The 23,752-nt window shown below is 45.0% G+C and overlaps 1 protein-coding gene across 1 annotated transcript in view; it reads right to left on the bottom strand.

Moving 5' to 3' along the window:
• The window catches only part of LOC138488293 (multidrug and toxin extrusion protein 1-like), an 832,142-nt gene that overhangs the window by 696,335 nt on the left and 112,055 nt on the right, over window positions 1–23,752 (bottom strand). The window lies entirely within an intron of this gene.

The raw sequence follows: 23,752 nt of genomic DNA, 5'->3' as shown, positions 1-23,752 counted from the left end.
GAACGCAGGCATGGTGCATATGTTCTGGTCATGCCCGATCATAGAGAGGTTCTGGAGGGGTGTAAAAGAGAAATTAGAAGGGAGAGGGATCTAGATAGTAGAGGATACAGTGTGGGCCTGTCTGCTGGGGGGGTTCCCCAGACCACAGAAACTCAGGCACGTAAGCAAACTAAGGGACCTGGCTTACGTGCTAGCAAAAAGGAGGATTACCATGGGATGGAAGTCGTGCCATATGCCGAGGATAGAGGTGTGGTGGAAAGACTTGCAAAAATGGGCAGAAGCCGAAACTATGGCATTGCAAGAAGCGTGTAGCAATGGGGGGGGGAGGAGAATGAGTCCCTGATGGCCTGGAAATCACTGATAACCGGACTGTTTGGGCCATTAGACGACCCGACTGAACCTGTGGAGGAGGTGACCGAACCACAGGGTGTGGAAATTGAAGGTTCAATGCAATAGACTCGCAAGGGGGGTGGGGTAGTGGGAGTAGTGGTTAGGAAGTTATAAAAGTGTATTGAAACTGTTGGAACATGCACTGTTTGTTTGGTTATTGTTTGGTTGTTTGTAAAATTCAATAACAACTTTAAAAAAATAAAAATAAAAAAAAAAGACGGTGCACCATTAACTCATTCTGAGAATGTAACTGTTGCTAGTTTTGAAGGGGCTGCGCCATTAACTAATTCTGCGAATGTAACTTGCTAGTTTTGAAAGTACTGCACCAGTAACTAATTCTGAGAATGTAACTGTTGGTATTTTTGAAGGTGCTGCCGTTGTTAACATTTTAGAAAACATAGAAAATGCAGCAGCTACACCTGTCGACAACTCATCTGTTAATTCTCCATCCATTCACCAGGGCAAGCCTGCACCGCCTCTGCAGGAAGACACTCGGGTGGCGGCGAATGAGAGGGTTCTGGGGTGTGTACAACTGGGTGTTATATGCTACGCATAGTGACACAATGAGCGAGTTAGATGCGTTGATGACTGCTATGGATTGGAATGGGGTACAATTTAGTACCAGGCAACCACCTGAAGAGTTTTCAGACGCTACGTCTACTAGCTGTTAAATATCCCTTGAGTCACTTCTTAAAATGCTAGCATTGTTAATATTGTCAGTGAAACAGGTGCATGTATCTATACTACTGACACTGAAGATGCTGGTGGCATTAATATTGTCTCTGTTGATGCACAAGAGGGGAGTCTGCGCAAGAGGGAGTTATGCACTACTATGGGGAGGGGTACAATGCTGATGTTGTTAATATTGCAAATGACCAGGCGGAAAGTGTTCAGCCTCAGGCTGATGCTCTCTATCTGAGCTCGCATCAACATCATATATTATGTAATTATATATCCAATATAGCTGTTGGAACACCTTCTAATGAACCCCCACCAACCCTGGCTAGTCATACTATTGGTTCAACTGAACAGCAGGGTTATGTGACAGTGCATATATTTGATGTTCAAGAGCCGGGAGTTAGTAATATGGACAGTTAAACAGGTGTATGTATGATTGTCAATGCAAACACTCAGAATGGTGGTGGCCATGATGTGGGGACAGGTCATAATGTTGGTGACATTAACATTTCAAACGCGGTCAGCCCACATCAAATTACTGTGGTTACATGTACGCGTGAAGCAGTTAAGTTTTAGAAAATGCTGGCCATTGTCATAAGTTAATAAACATTCTCAGCCGTGGAGCACTATGAGGCATTTAGATTTGTGAACTTGGACCACTTGCGCCACCTGGGGCACAGATTAACGGTCATAAAGGATGCTGTGGAAACACTGGTTCATTGGATATTGGAAACTGTCTTCCCCAATGATTTTGTTCAAATAAGAATGGAGGCTGATGGTTTAAGCAGACCCTTGTTTACAAAGCGATCCCCTCGTGACACCTTCTGCGTTTTGCAGTTTTTGGAGAATTTGTGGAGGCTTCTGCAGAGTAAGACCGAGATCCTGTGTTTTGCGCTGCTAATAATCATGGCGCTAGTTGTCAGGCCACACACCGGCCATGCTTATAAACCTTTAACCAAAATTCTGCACAGCCACATTATAAGCTCCAAAAGCAGATGGTTGTTAAATTTTGATCAAGAGCCCTGAAACCTCTGCCTGGTGTCTAGTCTCATAGGGGTAATCGAACCACAGAGCCTAACAGACATCTTTATATGTGCAAAAGCATGGCAAGTACACAAGATGCAGGGGCTTCCGACAGACACTCTGGTAGGGTTTGGACAAGTGGATGGATTTCTTTGAGAAGTATTTTGATAGGCCCATCAACAATGGGGTGTGACGGTATTTTACGCTAACCGCTGAAACAGCCAGAAACACTTTGTATGTTTTACATCACGACAAACATTTCTATGGTATAATCAATTTAAAAGGTTTTCTGGAGGTTAAAAATCTCTGTCAGCACTGCCATCTGTAAGGGAGGCATGGTGTCACAAGTGAAGACAGACACAAGAGATTTAATGGTCATGGGTGTTTATTGAGCAAAAGGGTTGGCTAAACTCCTGCCTGGCCCTATCTCTAAAGATGGGCGCATGCTCTACCATCAAATAATAAATAAAACGGTCCTAGTTGTGTCAGTCAACACAAAATGGCCTATACTAAATAGACCTATTGCCTACCCTTATACTATTACAATAAATGGGTGCATGGGAAAAGGTGTATGTAAAGGAAAAGCAGTGTTCTGTTGCAAGTACAGAAATTCATTGACTTATACCTGAAGTCTCTGCCAAAAAAGTCCTCCCAGTTCATAACTCAGGAGTCCCGCGACGCCATGCCCCCCATATCGGTGGATGATCAGTCTAAGATTCACCCCTTACAATCTGACAACAGACGAGCCCCGCAATCCTATGGCCAACTGGAACAGAGCCTAGATGCCCACAATGCCCTGTCAAGAAAAGATAGCTTCCTGAAAAACACGGAGGATCAAATCAGAGCCTCTGTCGAAGCATACTTGAAGCGTAATGCCGGCCTCAATTCTCAGATAAATGTACTACATCAGCCTCAAGCTTCTATTTTCACCCCTATCCCCATCTCTAATCAAACTACAGTCTCTCGGCAAGAGCTACGAGATGAGATCAAAGCCTCTATTGAAGCCTATATCCACCAGTTAAATGAGATGAATTCATCTACACTGACAGAAAAAGGGTTTCCTTCGCTCAAACCCCTTATACAGGGACCAGAGGCGATTGTTCCCACTGACCAAGATAGAAGAGCCCGTTCTCCAGGCAGGCCACCAATACTGTCGAGAGATCGACCTGCGCAGACCAAATCGAAACAAGGCCCGTCTTATCATCGCCTTATAATAAAATGTCGAGACGCCCCATTCAAATCCTATGATCTGAATCGGTCAAGTATCCTCAACATCTGTGCAGAAATTCCGGCCCTCTCAGCTATTTCATCACTGGATATTGAACAGATTGAGTTTATAAACCATGCAGACCTGTCTGTTGCCCGCTTATACATTCGATCTTTATTGAGAGCGGAGACCTTGTGGCAGGCCAGAATGGCATTATTTGACCTGGGGTTCATTTTATCACAAGAAACAATGCCTGGTCCTACAACATTACAGGGCCACATGTCACGTATATTCACATCATCCTCTAATGGCTCTTCGCCACAAGACAAGCATAACTATGCCATGATACGAAGATTCTAACTTTGATCTCGTGGAATACACGAGGTCACAGCCATTTGAATTCTATACCAAGCAAGGACCTAAGTGACAGTGACATTGTTGCCCTCCAGGAAACATGGCTTGTTCGGCCACCGATTTGGGACTCGCATACTATCCATTTTACCCCCGCAGAAAAAGGCTCCCACGGTAGACCTAAAGGAGGGCTTATACTAGCAGTAAAAAAGACCTGTGGACTAGAGGCAACCATGTGCAAGGTTCCTTCCGGTTCATTCCAGGTAGTAAAGCTATCTAATACTCACCATAGAATAGCAATTGTTAATATCTATTGGTGTAGTAACACATTAGCCTCCGAAGAATTTTTTCAGCAACTTGTAGAAATTTTAGATGGATTGGCCATCGAAATTGCCTTAACACATATTCTTATATTAGGCGATCTTAATCTACATCTTATCTCAGAAGGGCCCTTGCCCTTACCGGAAGATGAAATTAAATGGTCATCTATCATGGCTGAGCGCAACTTCTTGAGGCTAAATGGAAATGTGAGAGGCGACTGCCCCGCCCAGCCAACCTGGCAAAGAGGTGCCCAATACGCCATAATTGACTACATTTATATTAATGCTAAAAATTTTAACTCAGTTCAGAAACTGGAAGTTCTTAACACAAATCTAAGTGATCGTCATAAACTTAAACTATCATTACAGATTGGTTATACACAAACAACCCAATGGTCCAACACATATGTAATTGGGGCTGTCGTGAATAATGGGAGAAATAGATTGACTTGGGACAAAGAAAAATTGAGAATTCTCAATTACAACCTTGAGACCATGTATCAGAGTAATCTTGTAGTTAAAGATTATGTAGCTGCCATGCAGATATTTACTCGAATTATTCCAAGCCATGGGCAGAATAGACAGCGGCACACTCACGCCCATGATTTAGAAATATGTTATAGAAAATCTGATCTAAGACGAGAAATTCGATATTTGCAGAACTTACAAAAAATAAATATGGCTGAAGAAATAAGAACAGCCAAACGAAAGTATAAGAAATGGCTCAAAGCAAAAAGAGCCAAGTTGTACGAACTGGAGGGGAAAACAATGCTCAAACAATTAGTTACAAAATCCACAGCTGGTATTTGGGCCCTACTTAATCGTACATCTGACATTTCCCAACATGTAGCCCAAATAAACTCTATTTCCTCTGAGACATGGCAGTCATACTTTCAGAAACTTTATCTCTCATGCAACTAAATTTTTGTTTGTCAATGGCATCAAAAGAACTCACGTTTGATATTGATGACATCAAATTATGCATCTTGAAATTGAGCTCGTCCCCGGCAGTAGGCCCAGATGGGCTGCATAACGCCATGCTAAAAAAGCACATTGACGAATGGGCAGATATCCTTAATCGTATTTTCAATCATGTGTTGAATTCTGGCATCATTCCTGAGACCTGGAAAAAATCCATCATTCTCCCGATTTACAAACAGAGTAATCACGAGAATCCCAAATCATATAGGCCAATAGCATTACTAGATTGTCCTGGCAAATTATTTGCCAGATTACTCTTGAAACAATTTACCATATGGCTAGAGAATAGCAATTTACGAGATCCGTTCCAAACGGGTTTTTTGCAAGGGATAGGCACTGGCATAAACATCATCACTTTATCAAGTCTCATCCAACGAGCCTATAAAAAAAAACAGCCTTTGTATCTTGCCTTTATCGACTTTCAAATGGCATTTGATGCGGTGCCAACAGAGCTCCTGTATAAAAAATTGATTGATGTTAACTGTCCATGGTACATTCTGAAATAGATAATCCAACTATATACCAACACTACAATTCAAGTGAAACTTACCAATGATGGCCTATTAACTCCTCCAATTGTCACAGCTAGAGGCCTGAAACAGGGCTGTTTACTAGCCTCAGCCCTGTTTAATTTCTTTGTCTCCGACATTCAGCAAAATTTTAGTAAAGTAATATCTGATTCTCCTAGAATCATGGGAGTTCAGATTCAATGGCTACTCTATGCTGATGATATGGTCCTAATGTCACACACTCCCAAAGGCTTACGTCAACTATTAGGTGCCCTCAACGTCTATACAAAAGCAAATGGTATAACAATTAACATTGCCAAGACAAATGTCGTCCAATTTGGCACTAAGAGGCAAAGCATATCTCAGCATTATTGGCCTCTTCAAAACAGCAAGATCATTGCTACTAATGTCTATGTGTATTTGGGTATGGTCATCTCTAATCTGTGTGCCCCCGATCAGTATAACAAAAAAGGGCTTCATAAACTGCAAATGTGCATCTCACAAGCTAAAGTCATTAAAGCGAGATACTGTAAATTCTCTCTTTTACCGATCCTCACGTACTATAAACAAAAGGTGGGTCCAGTCATTCTATATGGTGCCGAGACCCGTTGCATCATGTCATACACCTACTGGGCCACCAGGGAGGGTCGGTTTTGGAGACAAATTTTACAGTTACCAACCTCACAACCATTGCCACTTGTAAGATATGAGTTGGGGCTAATCTCACTATATGCAATCTACAAGTGGAATTTATGTGCCTTATATCGCAAATGTCTCTTAAATCAAACCACAACAGGGATTACCAATATCATATCCATCTATCTACTAAGATCTATGGACACCTTTCCGAAAGCATGGCGGCAGAAAATCCAATCTATCCTAGGAAAAGCACAGATAGATCCAGCCTTATTACTAGAGAATCCAGATAAAGCGAGATCAAAAATCTGGGAGGCTGATTGGATTTATACACGCCTAGCCTGTGCTAACTATAAAAATTTTGAGGTTTTCCCATTCGAACTTAAATGTTATAATACAGTCGCTGACTACTTGGTGAGGTCTCCTAACTCAAGTCACCGTAATGGTTTCTTGAGATTCAGGCTAAATTTATGGTTGACCAACGATGTGTTGAATCACAGGGACAGAGTCAACAGCTATTTGCCCTGTCGATTCTGTGAACAGCATTCAGAAACGCTTCAACATCTCTGCACTGAGTGTGATAGACTAGTATCAACCCGCTGTACTCATTTTAAACCCCTATTTCTGGCCCAAGAGATCCTGACCTCAAAACACTTATGGGGCCTATTATTCCACACTAACAGAAAGGCCGTAAGATATGCTGTGATTAATTACCTGCATCAGCTCAAAATCCCAATGTATGCAAAGCCAAAACTTCATTGTGATGATTAAGCATATTGTATTACAATCTTGATTTTTTTTTCCTTTTTCTGTATATACTACATTTATGTAAAATGTTGTGAATTTGTATATATATGATTTGTCACTTGCTTTTAAAGTTGAAAGGTCTCGCTTGATCGCGACCAAATCAACTATTAATAAAAAAAAAAAAGAAAAAAAAAAAAAAACAGTGTTCTAACATAATGGATCAAGATGGCTGAGTCAGATTTCCTCCCCACGTTGGACAGCAAGGAGTAAGGCAGTCCCTGTAGACAGGATGACCTACTCTGGCTCAGGTTTTTAAAACAAAGGCAGTTCAATACGTGGAATGAGGCCTGCCTACCCTTCCACGTTAAAGTCTCTCGTTCCAGCTTTCAAAACACAGTTCAACAAAAAGTTCACGCAGGTCTCCCTTGATCGAACTCAGACCTCTCAAAGTAAAAAGTTCACGTACGTGTCCCTCGGTTGGGCTCAGACCTTTCAAAGCAAACATTTCACATAGGTCTCCCTCAGTTGGGCTCGGATCTTTCAAACACAACACTTGCAGGGGTTCCCTTCCCTAAGTTTAATTCACATGCTTTAGGGGTTCCCTTCCCCCAACTTATCACACTTTTGGTCTCCCTCAGTTAGGCTTAGACTTTTTCCTAATGTCGAAGACTTTCGTATGTGCGTGGCTTTTACTATAGACCTCCGCAGTACCACTTTGACTTTCCCTTCAGCTCACATTCTTGTATTATTTGCCCCAGTGTCCCTTGGTCTGGGTAGTAAGTTCAACATTCACCTTTTTACCCCTTCCTTTTCCCTGCATTAATTTGTATCACTTTGCTTCTTATAGTTCATTCACTTCTATATTTCATCACAAAAACATTTCCCCTTTTACTGAGACTTTCGAATGGGCTACTTCCTTTTGCCAGACCGCTCCGCTGCTCAGTAACAGTGGTTTCACAGATCTCAGTGATTCAAAGTTCATCACAATTCTGCCTTCCTTTGCATCTCATGCACAAGCGTGAAGCCTTCAATGGTGCGATATACTGTTGTAACTCCAATCTTTCCTTAACACCTTTCCTTACATGCCGCTCGCAAGCTCACAAGCTGTGTGCATTCCTTGCTTGTCCTCTCCAGGGTCTCCCTCAGTCTGTGACCCCCTCCTTAAAGTTCACACACCAGGTCTCCCTCAGCCGGGCTCAGACACCTCTTAATTTGCAAGATTGAATGTCTTTGGACTTCAACACCAGAATGCACATTTCCTTTTTTCGCTCCCACTTCACTCCCACTTCACTAGCTCCCCAAAAACAGAATTCCAGTGTTTTGGAAGCTGCAAGTTCAAGGGGTCAGAGTCCTACCACCTACCCCTCAAAGACCTGGGATATCCTGCCTGCCCAGGGGAGGAGCTCTAGTGTGGGCGCTGCCAGGTGGCCCCAGCTGCCCCTGGTTTGTCTCCCTGGAGTTTGTACTCCCTCGCCACACTGCAGCCTCCGCTGTACTCACAGGCCTGGCAATTTGGCAGTCGTTGTTCCTGCAGGCCTTCCAGGGTCTCTTCAGCTTGAATTCTCCTCCTGGCCTCTGTGCTCCATCCAGCATCCCCAGCGTGCTCAAGTGTAAAGAGAGGCCTGACCTTGCCTGGCCTCATTACCGGGACAAAATGCAGACTGCCCATAGGAATCCCTGGTGCGTTGGTTTCTATGGGTAATCTTCATAGCTCCCTTACGCCTCTTCAGCCAAACAACTTTATTCGGCCTAAAAGGTCATCAAAGTACATCCTAATAATACATTTCTAGTACAAAGTTACAGCAAAAACATCAGAACAAAAAAGAGGAAAAGGAAAAACAAAACCATGAAAGGGGGCACACCCTCCTTGGATGCCACCGGACAGATCTTTTGACCAAAAATCAGGAGCCACTGCCGCCATGCCTCTTTTAGCTCCCAATGCGCCTTGGACCCAGTGGAGTAAGATTTGCCCCTGAAAGGGGTCTGTTACTAATAGGGTCACCCAAGGGGGACACATGGGCAGAGTTGAGGGAGGAACTGACTGTAATCCTGCTTTGTCTCGTGCACCAGTGGTGATTACATTTTGCCAAGACATCCCTTGCCATATAGGTGTCCCTTAAGCCCAGTTTGACAGTGTCCGATTTGGCAGGGAGTTTGGAGAGTCTGGTGCACTCTAACAGAGAACACATGGACACAAACCCACAGTCCCCCACATCCCACATCCAATGAAGGCATTTGTTCAGGAGGGTATCCTTTGATTCTCTTGTAGCAGGAGAGAGTTTAGAAGCCCCATGGAGGAACCCCATGGAGCTACTGCGACCTTCATATAAATGGTGCCCAGGCAAAAACCTCCCCTGACCGGGGATTAATGCATTAGCCACCCTCCTCACTGGGTCCTTGTTGCCCTTGGCCGTCAGGACAATGTTCCACAATGGTGTGGGGCGGGCTCGTCTCCATGGTCAGGCTCCCTGGGGGCTACCTCAGTGGGGGTGGCGCTGGGTGTAGGACCACCTCTGATCGACTCTTCGTGGGTGAGGGAATCACATCTGCAGGGGCAAGGGGGGACAGGGGCACGAGAGATGTGTCCCTATCGCAGAAGCTGGATTACAATGGTAAGCACCATCTGTGAAAGGGTGGTTTTAAACACGTTTTTACCACAATGGATGTAAAACCTTGAATGGCCATAATATCAATCCATGTCACAGAAGATATGAGCGTGTCATCTTTAATTCTATCGGTCTCCATTAACGAAATACAAGCCTTACACAGGCTATTATCACGATCCCCTGGATTTTCAATTTGGTTTGAACCGTAAACACAATAACTATTGATAGACTCTGCTACAGATTGGTTCTATCCCCACTGTCCGCTTTATCGATTACAGGCTTTAAGCAAAACAAAGACGCATAGTTTTAACTACGGTTAGTTCTTACACCAGACAAAATACAAACGCTCACTTTAAAATATACCCACCAGAGAGCAAGCCGTCCGATGGCTGAAGCTCTTCAATCTGCGTTTAGCCCACGCCCCCTGTGAAATGGGTTTACTCTGCGGCATCATGGCTGCATCTGCCTTCAGAGTCACAGATGCATAGCCACTGTCTTCAGAGCCCGCATCGGCCGCTAATGGTCACGCCCGGAAACCACACCCAGCGGATGGTCCAGAACCATGTTGTCACCATCCCAGGTAGCCATTTCCAAATTCGCAGTTGTAATGGGCACATGCTCCTTGATGTTTTTAATGCAATCGCCAACATACTGCCCCATAACCGTAACAGTAAACAGCGTCTCTTTGTCGACAAAAAGTGTAGCCATGTTCTTGCAAAGCTCACCGGCCTCACGATCCGCCATCAAGTCCTGAGCGGCCTACAGCTCATCATTCTCCATAAGGCAATAAGGGGTGTAACTATCGTCGTATCCCCCTGGACTTCCTGGGGGTGTTTTCCCCTCGTAACTGTAACTCCTCATAATCGCTGTTTCATGAATGTCACGCCTGATAGCCCTTAGAAAGCTGAAAAAGCACTTGTGTTTTCCATCCCTAGCGCAAAAACGATATATCCGGGATGTAAACCCCTCCCCCAGTCTCATATTAGCCTTAGAACTAGCACAGACCTATTTATATCTCGATAATTTTATATCAAAACTATATACAAGTTTAATTATACTACCCTTGGCCTTCATATTATAACATCACAACTGTCTTCCTTTCCATCTACACAATTTACAGCTGATTACTATAACATAAAAGGCCAAATCCACTCCTGCGTCATCGCTGCATCATGCTGCAAAACCCTAAGTTCACGGTACCTGTCTTCCGAGCTCACTTCGCCCTCCATAGTCGACCAAGTAGCACTACAACACGCTGCTCTGATGTTTATTTCATTTTTATATAAAATGTATATTCACTTTATATCAAACTGATATGAAATATACCCACTTGGTATCAAATGTACATTTTTATAACAAATCGACATAAAAAAAGTTGATTTACTTTTTATATAAAATGTATATAAAGTTTATATTAAAAACCTATCAAAAGGAAGGCGGGACTAAGACCGGACACAGGGGGAGTGTCCACCTGTCAAAATGTACTTGATGTGGAATGGGCACCCCATTAACTACTTTCTTGCTCCACTTGCATGGAATTCTCCCCCCCCCCCCCCGACATCCGAGAAACAGTCCACACCAATTAGTTCAAAACCAAACTAAAAGCCTACCTCCCGGCCTCTGAGTTAAACTCTTAACCTACCTCTCATCTGCATTCATGATAATATTGTTCACTTTCCTCTACCAGCCTCTGTCCCTCACTTGCTCTGCCTACACTCTAGCACTTCATCCATCACAGTCGCATCCCTAACAAAGCTGGCCATACCGCCTACATGCACTTAGAAATGTCTAATGTTGATTGTACTTAATTTATGCAAGTCAACCTATGTATTGTCCCCAGTGACTGTTCCATTTGCTCCTCTCCACAACCTGGTCAGAGCGTCACTCGAGTTCACCTCACGTAAGCAGCTTACTGATATGATCTTTCACCTATCGTACATTCTTTTGTGATCAAAAGAGCATTGTTCCTTCCTGTATAGAAATTTAACAAAAAACATACAGAAGGCACCTTTGGAGACGGTTTCTTGGTGCAGGACTCAGTCAGAGTAATCTGGCTACATTATGAAGAACAATGAGTATAGATGCTGACATGGGATCCATCTGGAGAACAGAGAATCAGGCCTTAAACTAAGAGGCAGCAAACTATGCCATTATCTGGAAGAACACAAAGAAGCATGTGCTTGTTAGCAGAAACAACGAGATAATGCATCAGCAACCTGAGAAGCATTCAGGGAGGGATGCTTACCCAACCCTGCCTGATAATACAAGCAATGAAGAAAGAAGACAGCAGATCCAATGTTGGGTGAAGCAGGTGCAAAAGATGTAACAATAATTCCTAACCACTGATGCCTCCCCAATCGATCTTGTCTCCCCTTGAATGCAGTCCATGAGAACTAGCTGATCTCTTCTTCCGTAAAATGGAATGAAGGTATTGTGGCATCTCCAAAGAGTCACATGTCCGAAGAATTATTCAAATGGATAGAAAATAACAAAAAAGAAACAAGTCTAGAAGTTGGTGACCTAAAAACCTTGGTCAGGGGATGCAAACGGAGTAACCTATGGTCAGATTACTATTCACAGTTGAAGTGGCTCTCGTATTTATGTTCTAGGTTGCTTTTCTAGCAAATAAAACACACAACAGAGCGTTTGGGTTCACTGTCCGTGAATACCAGCACTATATTAAAGGAGGCAGCAAAGATGATGGCTGTCATATTTTTACTGTCATGTTTTAAATAACCATACCCCTGGAAGAAGGGAACGTTAAGTGGGGATCTTGCCAGACCTTCCACAAGGGCTCATTCAAGGGAAGTTTTAACACAAAGAATTGGACCGACTGCAAAAGAGTGAAGTCAAACATACCACTTCTTCATTGCCAAGTGTGGTGAACTTACATCACGTGAGGGGCTCTTTGGCACCATGAGGAAAAAAGCGGCAGGAGACACAGAAATAGCAGAACCGCCTCAGAGGGGCAAGCTGTGCACAGCTCCAGCAAAAGCTGACTGGGTGAAGGGGCGTCAAGAGCTCTGTAGTTGAGGGGGAGAGCGCACCAGGAGGGAAACGATGGCCGATGACAGAAGAGGCGTTGCTAGGGGGGGGATAAGGGGGCTATAGCCCCTGGTCTTTTGGTTGTAGCCCCGGATAGAATCTCAGGAGCTACAACCAAAAGGCTAGCTAGCCCCGAGTCCCAACAGTTCCGACATCAGCGTAGCCCCGGGTCTTTTCCAGACCTAGCAACTCGCCTGGATGACAGACAGTGCCCGTTACCGGCAGTGAGGAGATTGGAGGCGACAGAAACAGGGCCGGCGGAAGATGTGTTAGGGCTGGTGGTGGCCCATTTCAACATGACTTTTGGTGGCCGGTGGGGTGTTTGTGTTATAATTAAGGCTCCCGGTTTTATGATTTAAATTTTTTAGACATTTCAATCTGTATTCATCCACATTTACTTTCTGCTCCAGAAAAATGTTGCAACAAGTATTTTTTTTTACATTTATTGAAATGCAAAATATACATTGGCGATGGATGATGGCAATGGGGAGTCTAACTGACACAGGTTCTTGCACATCAAACCAAGATCCATTTTGACCTTAAAACATTGTTCCTGTTATTGTTGCTGGTTCTCTGCAACCATTTAAACAACTTCAAAAGAGAATACATTGCTCTTTGTATTCCCTCAGTTTGGTCTAACCATTGATGGGCTTGCAAAACATGATTGACAGCTTGACGAGCTAAGCAATAGACCTGAACAAGTTGATTTATGTCTGTATTTATATGTAAAAATGAATTAAAAACAGAAAAAAGGGAGCCTTCATTATAAAAAGAAAATGCAGCAAGTGATATATAGCTGTAGATTACAGTGGGAGCAGCAGCCTGCCGTGGGCAAAACACTAAATGACCAGCTGGAAAGCTATTAATGCTCTTTGACAGAAGGGTGCTACCTGCAAGGTGGAGGTCACGGCCTCAGGGCACCAGCAGATGCAGCCGGTAGCGTGCTCGTTGGACACGTTTAATGTCCCGAATTAAAGGAATATGTTTTTGTGTCATAAAACTGACAACTGGTGGCAGCCACTGGGGGGGCCCAGATTGCCCGCCTTATTTCAACTGAAAAGGTTGAATGGTCCTGACGCTGTCCCTGGAAACACAAGATGCCGCTGATAGAAATGGAAAGAGGTGCGCAGCAACACTGCCAAATGCAATAGCGGATGGACTCACAAAGGACGTGGACAGAATAGAGGAGACCAAAAACATGTGGAGAAGGAGAAGTGGACTAAGAGGTTCATGGGCAGGGTCACGGATGACCCACTGTATAGAGAGGTGAAAACCAGTAGAAAGTCCATTGATCTGAAGGAAGAACCTGAGAGCCACAGAGCAGCAAAGGGACGTATGGAAAGAGAGCCAGGAGTAGATCAGAGGGCCAGAGAGAGAGCGAGATGCCTAAGCACAATGACCAGCATTAAAACTAGAAAGGCTGAGGTAACACTGTGATTTTCTCTTGATCGCCTTTTTTCAATTTTGCATTTTTTGGGCTCTCCTTTATCTCTACTGCCTTGACCAACTGAGTCTGTTCAGCGCTCCTTAGAAGATACTGCTTTGCTTCATTACACATCATGCCTTGTCCATAAATGTTACTGTTTGTTGAATCCTACCCTCTCTGGGTCGTTTGCTACCACCTCTTTATTCATGCCCTTTATTTTATTAATGTCTATACCAAGGTCAGGGTTGCACAGAAAATTTAAAACACATCACTTTTTCCTCAACTTCTCGTCTCTGCTCACTGCGTACTGCAGACTGCTTCTCCACGTAATGACCAGTTAGTGCCCGCTTCGTGGGCGGGTCGGCTTTTCATTCCAAATGGGCAGAGCTTTCGTTCACGACACTCCGTTCCAAGAAGAAATGAAAACCCTCCAGAAAGATAAGGTGTTTTCCGCTTTCTCCGAATAGCGGGGAGACTGTTGACTCCCTTTCCACTTAATGACCACTTTGCCTGTAACTTTCAGATTTCTCACACAGGTCATCAGCAAATCAATAAGCGCCTACAGAAAATACAATTTTCCAATAGCGACTTCATAAACAATTCTTCAAGCTCAATGGTTTTCAACTGCAAAATACAGGGGAGACCAGAGACACATTCACAAAATTGAGACTTTTACTTCAGTTCACTCTACCAAGCAAACAGTCTGTCCAGCACATGAAGGGCAGGGACGTTGTTTGCACTTTCACACCCTCTGCTCTGCCTGGACTCAATCGAAAAAGTGACAGCAGCATTTGTTTAATGATCCTTTTAAAGGATAAACATGACATGCCTGAATGATTCCAGCCACACAGACAAAGCAGAACTTCATTTATTTTGTGGGGGAAACTATTCGGCTTTGAGTGATAATTAATTAAGCATTCGGCCGACGCCAAACACCTCATTATCAGCCGGAATGCGCCCAACTGCTTACCCCAAGCTGAATTTCGGTACATCCCTAATTGAAAGCACTCTGTATCAATCGTAGTGAAAATTCAGGCATGGCAACAAATGCTGCGCAGTCCACTCATTCACACACAAGAAACTTCAGGGTGAGCCGAGTGTGCTTCGGGCTTCAGCACATGGCGGTTCAGGAGAAAATGCCACAGATCGCGAGTGCAGCAGATGTGCAGCAGAAAACGTTTTGAGCGTGGACTTGGCATTTCCCACTCGTCATCATTGTTATAGTGAGGAGGTAGTCATCTTCTTCAATCAAAAAGCTTCATTTAAATTAAAACTTCAACTGGGGTAAACAACGATACAGTCTTCTTTATCGCTCTTCTAAAGCACAACTGTCGTTCCCTTCTGCTAGTACATCATTTCCTGCCTCCTGGCCTATAGTGGGTCCCTTCTATACATAATGATGTGGAAGAGTGAGGTACCAGAACAAAACAGAGATTGCATGGGCTGTACTCAGGGCCCAGTGTAATGTAGGCCTCCCTGCGGTCGTGGATGGGCCTGGAAAGCAAGGCTTCATCGCTATATTCCTCCTATGTAAACAAACATAACAGTAGGTGTGGCATACTAATGAAAGGGCAGCACGCCTGAATCCTAAATTTCGATGCAAGAGGCCGCAGGAATATACAGTGCGCCATCCAGAAACTCAAATGTGGACCAGCCAATAGAAGGACCTGTGGGGATTTACTGATGAGCTCTAACGCAAAACAATCACACTGTCACTTTGACCGGCTTTAATGGTACTATGTGGAAAAGGCAACCACGTATGTCAGTTCTGCAGGCTGCCAAACAGGTCCTAAGTGTTTTTCCTGTATCCCTAATAACCTCTTCCTCCAAGAGCGCAATATAAAACAATCCTGTACTCCAACAGTGACAATGAGTTTTGCAATCTGAACTGGAGCACATTATGAAACGATAGAGTGAAGGGAAAACATATGTGTACATTTGGCGTAAGACAACATGGCCTTGTTTATTTTCCCACTCATTGACTGCCCATGCCCATGTTAATCCCTATGGTCATTACCACCAAGTTCCTGCCCCACCTCACCCCAAAACACCTCCTCATGGGACCACTTTGAGCTCACTTTAATCAAGCCTCACCATCAAACTTTGCACTCAAAGTGCCTGACAGTGTTTTTTCAAAGCAATCTTCTGAGAGTTCATGACTTAGTTGGAATCGTAAATGTGCTACCCGTGTAATATAAATGTCTTAACCAGTCTCCCTTTAGCTACTCATAAGCACTATGCATGTCCATCACTAAAGTTTTGTTAAAATCAAGCATTGGCAAAGCCAACAGTTTTGGCTTGTGTATAAGTATTAGGCATTTGCTGGGCACTGATATTAGATGCCCAGGTACTCGCACAATTTTGCATCGGTTACAATCAATGGCCAGTTAATGCCACTACGGCAGTGCCAGGCAAGTGACTTATCCATGCCTAGACAAAAGCCCAAAACTGTTGTCATTGCAAATGCTTGTTTACTGTTGGAGTTGTGCTTTAGACATCAGGCTAGAAACACAGCCTGGTCACCTTACCATATCTGCTGACATAAAGTGACTTGTCAGGAAGACTCAGTTTGTTCAAGTGGAAAATCAGCTCAGCACTTCCTTCCATGTATCCCTACCAAAATCACGCGCGCTCGACTTCCTGTTCCATAACCAGACACTCCCCTTCCCCATAAAACTCATCTGCTCTCTTCCTCTTCAGGCCGCTCCCTCTTCACCTCCCTATGCCCTCCCACCCATTACTCTCTTTATCTTCCATGAGCCCCTAACTGCTCTGCCCTTACATCCACACTCTCTTCCACTCTCCAAAGGTCCCACCACCTGGCTCACTATCTCACCACTCATCCGCTACTCAATTCTTGCATCATCCCCCCTGCCCCAAGCCTCCCAATCTTCCATCCACTCTCCCTTTCCCCACAGAGAAAGCTGCCTTTGATACAGCTTGAAAAAGAAGAGTCAACCGTTGACTCCTAAACAAGAGGCGGGCGGTGAGACCTAATTACACATGCCCTAAAATGAATAGGCATGTACTTTTTATTCAAGATACTTGCATGAACTGTACTCGAAAAAAATTGGATGAACCAAAACAAAAGAGGGATATAGAGAAGGAAGAAGAGTAGCATGGAAACACCGATCTGCAGATATTCCCTTCCCATCTGCTCTCTCTTTCTCTTCCATCTTTCACCTCCCATCACCTACCCCTTCCCACCATTCCCGTACACCGCCACTCCAGGCACCTCCCCACCTTGTCATCTTGGCCCGTCTGGGAAGAAGCAGGAATAGGTCTGCTTTTCCCTGAGAGGGATATGGTAGGTCATTTATAGCAAGCTTAATACCCAGAACCTGTGTTGCTCCATGTCGTCTTGCTTCCAAGGCGAGCATGTTGCCCCTGAGCTATCCTCCCGAGACATGGACAACGAGGTCCCAAGCCCATCCTTCCTTTCATCGCCAGCAGCTCCAACAATGCCTCCCTGAATGACCACTGTGACCACTCCCAAAAAACTGTAGGGGAAGGGCGCGGCAGCCCAGTATCTTGTGAAAGGCAATCCCCCACGCCGCTTCCAAGAATAATAGTGCAGCATGGATTGGGACATTTTGCAGTTTAAAAAAGGATTTTTTTTAGGACATTATGGCAATAACCGCAGAGGCGGCGGGCCATTACCGCCTAAGGTAATACCCCTGGGGCCCAAAGGTACAGGGGGGCCCAGGGGCATTACCTTTAGGCGGTAATGGCCCGCTGGCGAGGCGGTTATTGCCATTAGTACTCCCGGGTTTGTAGCCCTGTGATACTAATGTCGTAGCGAAACCTTTTCAAGTAGCATTTCATTATTTCTTGTCTGGGGACTCCCAATTGAGGCAGAACAGGCACAATGGGAAAAAATGATTTGCCCAGGATCCCACACTTTGGAATTTTAGCCTAGTCTGGAATGTAAGCACTTCACCATCTATCATCCCAGCTCCAGGTCGTTAATATTTGAGTTTGCAGACCTAAAATGATGCTCCATTTTATAGATAGGGCTCCAACAGTACATGTGTCACATAATAAATCAAACTAAAAATATATAAAACATTGCAGAAACATGTTGAGCACAAGGAGTATCCTGAATGGAAGCCTACAAGTCACAACATGTAAAGTAACGTGAACCTACAAAAAATCCCTTACAAACTGAAATAACATGCATGACTGGATCTTTGCTTCACAGTTCGTGTACCCCATCATTTCCACTCATCATCCAACAATTACACGTCACACAGCTTAATAAAACTTTATTCAAGTCAAAGAAAAGGTAATTTTAACTCCTAGTGACCTGATCCCACCACTCGTCACTTCCTGTTACAAATTGAGAGCTCAGCGGGAGTATAGGGGTAGTCCTGGCTGCTTGTCTTTTAGGGGAGAGAAGGGAGGAACGGGATCAGCGGGGCCTCCCCCCAGCATTTCCATCTGTCTGTTACTCTGACAGAGCACACTGCCCCTTCAAACGTCAACCAGAGGCATCACCCGGGGAGGTCTGGGAGGGATATAGTCCTGGGTCTTTTGGTTGTAGCCCCGGATAGAAGCTCTAGGGCTACAACCAAAAGGCTAGCTAGCCCTGAGTCCCGACAGTCCCAAAATGAGTGTATCCAAAAATCTTTCGCAAACCTAGCAACGCCCCAGTTCCACATGTTCTGGGTTCTTTTGCCTCAGGGCACATATCCTTGCATAGCAACTATGAGGAGAGCTGACACTCAAGGAATGCTAATTGCAATCTTGTGTCTTCCTACGAGCCCCTAAGAAGTTTACGTTCATCTACACTCGCCTTGGTCAGGAACCCCAATTCCAAGCGGGCAAATATCTTGGGAAGATCATTTCCTGTTTAGGCTGCCAAAATCTGGAACTCCCTTCCACTAGACCATAGGCAACTAAAAGAAGTTAAAAGATTCCGTCGACAACTGAAAACCTCACAATTGCATAGAGAATCCTCGCTTCTCCTCTATTATGCTCTAGCGTGTTCCCTTTGCTTTGTCCCGTTCATTACTGTTGCAGCTTGTGTTTTTGTCATGGCGCCCCAATGCCCGTGGGCTTTCGGCGACCAATAAATGAATAAATAAATAAAAAGTAAACACTGTGTGAGGCGCTTGCTTCTGTGGACCTGGGTGCTTGGTCACACCCACTAGAAGGCGACAAGTCAACTTTGTTGTCAAAAAGGCTGGGCTTTTGTTTCCTGAAATTACTGGTCTAACGTCGTGGTCAGAGACTTCACGCGGCTATAGTTCACTGTTTTAAACCGCCAACAAGGCAACCGAGTCACAACAATTTAGACAAAGGCGTGTTTTAAATACTATTATCACAGCTTCAAGATCTGGACAAAAATTGGACTTCCGTGTTTTTAACTTGGTTTCCATACTAATGAAGCACACAAATGCAAGATGAGAATTAAAACCGTTGAATAAGTAGATAATCTCAGGTTGTTAACGCTGCCCCATTTCAAATCCGAAATCCACGTACGTGTGTGTGTGTGCGTGCGTGCGTGCGTGCGCGTGTGCATACACATGCAGGGAAAGGGCTAGTAATGGCATAATTAATGTGTTTTACAGGAGCAGCGTCCATTCCAAAAAGCAACGTTGGCCTAAATTATGCCATGATATTTCTGTACAGTGTCACTCTGGCATACATTGGGCCCAACCAGCATGAAACTGTATTCTCATTGGTAATGCGCATTTATTGTGCACATCCAGCATGAACTTGTTTTACAGTTGCATGCTGGCATATATTGGGCACAGCCACCAAGAAATGGTATTCTTACAGTGGCAAAGGTTACATTTATTGGGCAAATCAAAAGAAGTGATGGCTGGAAGGTTTAAAATGAATCTTAAACCATGCCATTGCTCTGGGCAACCCTCCAGACAATCGCTCTTCAGCCTGCCAAACCCAAACTGCTTGGCCACATCCTTCTGCACAAGACCACAAGCAACCCCCGGGCAGTTTGGTCTGGATTTCCCCTTTTTGGAGTGGACCAAGCCTTATTTGTATATTGTTTCCCCTTTTCAGTAATGGCTTGGCAGGCTGAAGAACAATGGTCGGACAGGTTGCACAGACACATTGCCAGAGGTAAAAGGTTAGTTCTAAACCTTCAATTAGTAACTTCTTTTGTTTTGCTTTAGTATCCTCTTGTTTTGATTTATTGGTAACCACGAGCATGAAGGTTTGCTCTTACAGTGGCATATAAGATTCTGAAGTGGGAGAACTGTAATCCCTGTTTTTTAAAGCTGGGTATAAAATCATGTTTAGGTAGTAAAAGGGTCAGTGCTATTCCCAATATGAGTATTTACTAAACAAGTAAAATAATGTTTTATCTGTAAAATAGAAATGTGTTGTAATACATTTTTCTTTACACCAAGTTATTCAAGCACATTAAAAAGATATATGTATACCTCTTCAGATCAAGCAGTTATAATATAACAGTGTCTTCCAGTGGCATTACGTGTACAACTGATCCAAACCTATTTGTGGTGTGGTGTGGCTGAAAGCAGGGTAAGAGGCTCTTATGTGTCTGTTACTTATTTTTTGGGAGTATTTTTACTACCCATTTTTATTTTTGGGTGGGTATTTTCCTATTTTTATATAGTGAAAGTGGACGATACAACCCTTTTCTGTAAGGCTGGTTGGCATGGCATTGTTAGGAGGGTTTTGCTTAAACACTATTTCTACGGCTCGTGTACATATAACACATTTGGGTCACAGGGTTTCCTTCAAGAATACCATGCTCTTCACGGGTTATGGTGGCAGTGCAGCCTATGCCCAACCCTCAGGAGGAGACGGGGGAGATTAGAATGTACAGAAAACACGTTTAATTCCATACAATATATTTAGATACATATTGTCTTTATATAGATAAGGCTATAGGGAAAAATCACTACAGTTACTGGGCAGTAAACCCTTGTAAGAAAAATGTTTAAATCAAGCCTCAAGAGTTTAAAGTCTCTAAAAATTATTGACAGTTTTGGGAAGTTTTATTCAGAAGATGGAGGGAACCTTTAAAAGGTTAGTAAGGGAGGTACTATTTTTTCAGAAAAGGTGGGAAACACAGGTACATGGAGTCAGTACAACAATAGTTTGCGGAACAGACTACATTCCTTGCAGGATATGCCTCATCTTTGCAGAAAGTATCAATAGTTGCAGTCCCTGTGTTGCGAACGGAGTTGGAAGAGGGCATTTGGAGACCCACAGATGAGGATCAATATGAAGAAGACCCCAGTAGTGCCAGAGGGAGGAAAGATGAGTCATTGAGCCAGTCCCACTGCACGTGCAGTTCCATTGCTGGTCCAGAGTTAAAGTTCTCCAAGGACATGAAGGCTACAGCAATGGTGCACCAGAGCAGAGGGGAACATCAGACCCATGGGAGTATAGATTATTCAATATTCTCCACCAACGTAGGCACAGGTATGAGCTAGCAGCAAGGGAAGTAGATGTTGGGTTTTCCAGGGTTGCGCCTGGTGATCACCGGAGGTACTTGGTTCATATGTCATCTATGCACTAGGGAGCAGGACTCCAATGATAGTGTCAGCATCCAGAGACTCAAGGGAAGAGGAATGATTGGAAATTCATCCCCAGGACCACACCGGAGAGGAATCAGCAACCCCAGAGTTCCCAAATTTCATGTTTTCTGATGTGGTCATTGGGTTCTAAATTAAAGGGAACCCGGAGCTATCTGTCTCCTGCTTGTGGCCTAGAAGAGCATGGTTAGCTTGACACCAACAGCTACCAGAAGTCCCCCACAGCTCCCCATGCCAACAGACACTACATCGGCTCCTCCACAGCAGTGGCATCTGCTGGACTGCAGCAGCACCTCTCCCGTGACACCGGGAGCTTCCCTGCACCCTCTGCAACATCCATGAAATTAAGGTAAGCCCCCCTGGCTTTTACTTTAGTGCGCACATTGCACGTTCTGTGCACATAATTTCCTTTCGTGTACCGAAATCACTGTTTGAGCAATAGCAGAGGAAGAACAAAAGGATTCCACTGTGCTGACACCCGCTTCGCCGGCATCTATCTCTCTATCCTTCTTTGTTCCTGCGAGCCAGCCATCCCAAGATGGCAGCCTGCACATCGATCACCACAGTGCCTGATGATGCAGCCCTGATTGGGTGAGGCCCCCTACTTGAACAGCCTATCAGAAAGCCGGCAGGCTTGCCGGCTTTCCTCCCAAGGACCACTCCTGGCCCCTGCCTCCATACTTGACTCCACTACATTCGGCGCCTCCACAGCAAGGTGGCAGCTGGTGGACTGCAGCGGCGCCTCTCCCATGACACCGGGAGCTTCCCTGCACCCTCTGCAACATCCATGGAACTAAGGTAACCTCCCTCCGTCCCCAGACGTTTACTTTAGTGCGCATGTTGCGTGTTCTGTGCACATAATTTCCTTTTGTGTGCCCATATCACCGTTTGAACAATAGCAGAGGAAGAACAAAATGATTCCACTGTGCCGAGACCCGCTTCGCCTGCATCTATCTCTCTATCCCTCTTTGTTTCTGCGAGCCGGTCATCCCAAGATGGCGGCCTGCACATCGATCACCAGAGTGCATGATGATGCGGCCCTGATTGGGTGAGACCCCCTACTTGAACTGCCTATCAGAAAGCCGGCAGGCTTGCTGGAATTCCTCCCAAGGCCCACTCCTAGCCCCGGCCGCCATACTTTTCTCCACTACATCCGCACCTCCACTGCAAGGCGGCAGCTGGTGGACTGCAGCAGCGCCTCTCCCGTGACACCGGGAGCTTCCCTGCACCCTCTGCAACATCCATGGAACTAAGGTAACCCCCCCCCTGGCTTTCACTTTAGTGCGCATTTTGCGCATTCTGTGCGCATAATTTCCTTTTGTGTGCCCATATCACCGTTTGAACAATAGCACAGGAGGAACAAAAGGATTCCACTGTGCCGAAACCTGCTTCGCCTGCATCAATTTCTCTATCCCTCTTTGTTCCTGCGAGCCGGCCATCCCAATATGGCGGCCCGCACATCGAGCACCAGAGTGCCTAATGGTGCGGCCCTGATTGGGTGAGGCCCCCTACTTGATCTGCCTATCAGAAAGCCGGCAGGCTTGCTGGCCCTCCTCCCAAGGCCCACTCCTAAGGCCCCTGTCTGCTCCCTGTCCACTACCAGGCCGTGTCCAGGGGACAGCTCTACCCCCTCGCTCGCTCTCATGGAGGTTGCTAACCCATGGTCAGTCCGCCCTCTGATTCCCTTGCTCCTCATCCTCTCTACTGTGACTCTCATGAAATCGTATCTAGCTGTCCCCCCCTTGTAGTATGAATGGGCCTCTATGCCTGAAAATCGTACCTAGCTGTCCCCCCTTTTTGTATGAAGGTGCCTCTATACCTGTAAATCGTACCTAGCTTTCCCCCTTGTTGTATGAATGTGCCTCTATGCCTGAAAATCGTATCTAGCTGTCCCCCCTTGTTGTATGAATGTACCTCTATGCCTGAAAATCGTACCTAGCTGTCCCACTTGTTGTATGAATGTGCCTCTAAGCCTGAATATCGTATTTAGCTGTCCCCCTTGTATGAATGAGCCTATATCCTGAAAATCGTATTTAGCTGTCCCCTTGTCAGACAGGTTTGTTTTTAGCTGTGCCTCACCCCATTTTGTCCCCCTCCCTGGCATGTCCCTTCTCCCCTTTCACTGCCTACTCTTCTATCCCTTCATTGTCTCTGTCCGCCCTGGCACCTTAGCTACATTGCCATCACTCCGTACATTCCTCTTCCACAGTATTCCACAGTTGCATTGCCCCCTCTGCTTCAACAAACCCCCCTGTACAAAGTCTGAGTCTGATGGCCCTTGCAGGTACCACCACTGCTATG

The sequence above is a fragment of the Ambystoma mexicanum genome, chromosome 9 (assembly GCF_040938575.1).
Source record: "Ambystoma mexicanum isolate Mex_15411 chromosome 9, UKY_AmexF1_1, whole genome shotgun sequence".
NCBI lineage: Eukaryota > Metazoa > Chordata > Amphibia > Caudata > Ambystomatidae > Ambystoma > Ambystoma mexicanum.
The sequence above is the reverse complement of the archived record's forward strand: the minus strand, read 5'-3'. Positions and strand labels throughout refer to the sequence as shown.